The sequence below is a fragment of the Orycteropus afer genome, unplaced genomic scaffold, assembly GCF_000298275.1.
Source record: "Orycteropus afer afer isolate SDZICR_OR568_19922 unplaced genomic scaffold, OryAfe1.0 scaffold00079, whole genome shotgun sequence".
Classification (NCBI taxonomy): domain Eukaryota; kingdom Metazoa; phylum Chordata; class Mammalia; order Tubulidentata; family Orycteropodidae; genus Orycteropus; species Orycteropus afer.
The window spans coordinates 4104963-4108027 of NW_006921666.1; the positions used below are offsets into that span (position 1 = coordinate 4104963).

Sequence of the window (3065 nt, forward strand, 5' to 3'; positions counted from 1 at the left end):
TTCTCCTAAAGTCCATGTTCAAGTTTAAGAACTTGAACATGTGCCCTGATGGCACAGTGGTTAAGCACTTACTGCTAAGAAAGGTTGGCTGTTTGAACGCATCAGCTACTCTATGGGAGAAAGATATGGCAGTCTGTTCCCATAAAGATTACAGCCTTGAAAGCTCCGTGAGGCAGTTGTACTCTGTCTTATAGGGTTGCTATGAGTTAGAATTGACTTGACAGCAAGGATTTATATATAAAACATACTATTGGAAGTGGTTTCATATTACGTAATTTTTCAGATTAAACCATTATCACTGACCTTCAGGTTGTCCTTCTTAATTTGCCTCACTGGCCATTTTTACCCACCCATAATCATTGATATCACAGCACATACAAAAAGAAAAATTTGTTCTGAGTTCTAGAATGAGTGGGAACTACTGCAGGTATTAATGGAATAATTAATGAAAAGCTATATCTTGGAGATTTTAGCTAATAGATATTACAGACTGATGGCCAGTATAGTACTGTCTAGGAGAACCTGTATTCTCCCTGCCCCACACCAGTCCTTTAAATTGATGGCCTGGGGTAGGGAGCATCAAAGTGTTTCAAAAGCTGTTATTTCTTGAGTTCTATTTAGAAGTTCGTTCTTCTTAAGTTGGGTTAATGTTAACTTTGTGTATTTTTAAACCCTGTTATTATGTTCTAATACAATTACAGTTGATCTATCTTCATGCAGATTTGACCCTTTAATCTTAATAAATGTCTCTACACATCTCTGGGAAAAAAAAAAAGATGTTTTTTCTTCTTGTATTTATATAAGAATAAAACTTCTTTTTCCCAAAATCCAGATGATAGAAGATAATAATTAATATGATATAGTTAGTGAAAATAATATAATGTTATTGTCGTTGTTACATGCTATAGAGTCATTTCTGACTCATGGTGACCCCCACGTGTGCTGATAGAACTGCTCCATAGGATTTAAAAAAAAATTTTATTATGGTTTGGGTGAAAATTTACAGAGCAAATACATTTTTTTGTACAGCAGTTCATACACATTTTGTTTCATGACATTGACTGTAATTCCCCACAATGTAAAGCTCTCTTCCTACTTCCTCCCTGTAATTACCTCTTCCCTATATCCTTCTTTCCTGCACATTCCTGCCCCCTGAGCTTTCTCTCCATGTAAATACTGCCTTCTATTTTCCCATGATTGACTGATGTAAGGAGTATATCTGCCTGGTATAAATGTTTGCCCTATATGCCCATCTATTGTTTGTCTGGAAGCTACAGGAGTGAGTTCAGTTATAGGCCTGAAGGCTACCTAAGGACCATAGTTTCAGGGGTCTTATCAGGCTCTTATCATACCAGTAAACCTGGTCTTTTTTATGATTTTTGAGTTTTATTCCACATTGTTCTCCCACTCTCCAGGATTTCTTGCACTGATCCCTTTCCATGTGGTTGACAGTGGTAGCCAGGTACCATCTAGTTCTTCTGGTCTCATGGTCATATAGGCTGAAGTTCACATGGTCTACAAGTCCCATAGACTAATTGTTTCCATGCATCTTTGGTTTTCTTCATTCTTATTTGCTCTGGACAAGGAGAGACCAGTTGTTTCATCTAGATGGCTTCTGGAAAGCTTTTTTTTTTTTAAATGCATTTTATTGAAATATAATTTATGTACAGTGAAATATACAAAGCTAAACTGACATAGGTCAATGCATTTTTTTTCCCCAGTGTTCTGTCCTCACCTCTCCCACCCCTGGCAACCAACAAAGAAAGTTTCCCTCCATATATAAACCTTTCCTTGACCCTCTGCAACAACAAACTAATACTATATTTGTCCTGTGATTGATTTATTTCACTCAGCATAATGTCCTCCAAGTTTATCCATGTTATGCAGTGTTTTGCAGACTCTACATTATTCTTTAGTGCTGCATAGCATTCCATTGTGTGTACCATAGTTTGGTCATCTACTCTTCCATAGATGGGCACATAGCTTGTTCCCATCTTTTTGCTATTGTAAATAGTGCTACAATGAATGTGGGTATGCATATATCTGTTCCTCTCCTGGCTTTCACCTCTCTAGGATATATACCTAGTAAAGAGATTGCTAGGTCAAATGGTATCTCCAATTCCAGCTTTCTGAGGAATTGCTATACTACTTTCCACACTTCACAGTCCGTCCCATCAGCAGTGTATGAGACTCCCTATCTCTTCACATCCTGGCCAGCATTTGTTATTTTCTGTCTCATTGAACCTTGCCATCAGTGCTGGGGTGAGATGGTATCTCATTGTTGTTTTGATTTGCGTCTCTCTGGTGACCAGTGATTGTGAGCATCTCGTATTAGCTGGCCACCTGAATATCCTCCTTGGTGAAGTGTCTATTCATGTCTTCTGCCCATTTTTTGATTGGATTGTTAACTCCTTTGCTTTTGAACTGTTGGAGTTTTCTATAAATCTTAGAGATAAGTCCCTTGCCAGATATGTAATTATCGACAAGTATGAATTTGTTGCTGTCATTTTTGTTATATACTTTATCATGGTGTTGATTTCTTTGGGCATATAATTTTCTATGCTGAGCTCGTTTTGTTTTCTATGCTGAGCTTGTAGTGTTATCACTTCCTTCATTGCTGTTGTTTTAGTATTTGCTAAATATTTGTGCTGGTTTTCTTTTTTATCTTAATGTGAAGGTTTATCATTTTTCTTTGAAGTTACCTGTGATTTATAGTTTTCTTTTCAAGTTTAGAACAGTCTGTTCTATTTTGTGGTTGTCTTGACTTCCCTATCCTTTATAAGTTCTATAACTACACAATTTTTCCCTCTTTTTGGTTTGTAGTTTTCCTCATTTGTCAATTGATGTCTCTGATTCTCTGTTTACAATCTTGTAGGCTTATTTACTTTGAATACTTCCATAGCTGGGTTGGTTTCTGAATTATATATATCATCATGTGTGTTAATGGTCAGTTGTTGGCTGTTGTTGCTTCTCTGTCCAAAGGGCTCCCTTTAGAATCTCCTGTAAGGTTGGTCTGGTTTTAACAAATTCCCTTAATTTCTGCTTATCTAGAAATGTCCTAATTT

General features: G+C 36.7%; 1 protein-coding gene across 1 annotated transcript in view; it reads left to right on the top strand.

The window, feature by feature from the left end:
- TMED8 (transmembrane p24 trafficking protein family member 8) overlaps positions 1 to 3065 on the top strand; it is a 56116-nt gene that overhangs the window by 35319 nt on the left and 17732 nt on the right. The window lies entirely within an intron of this gene.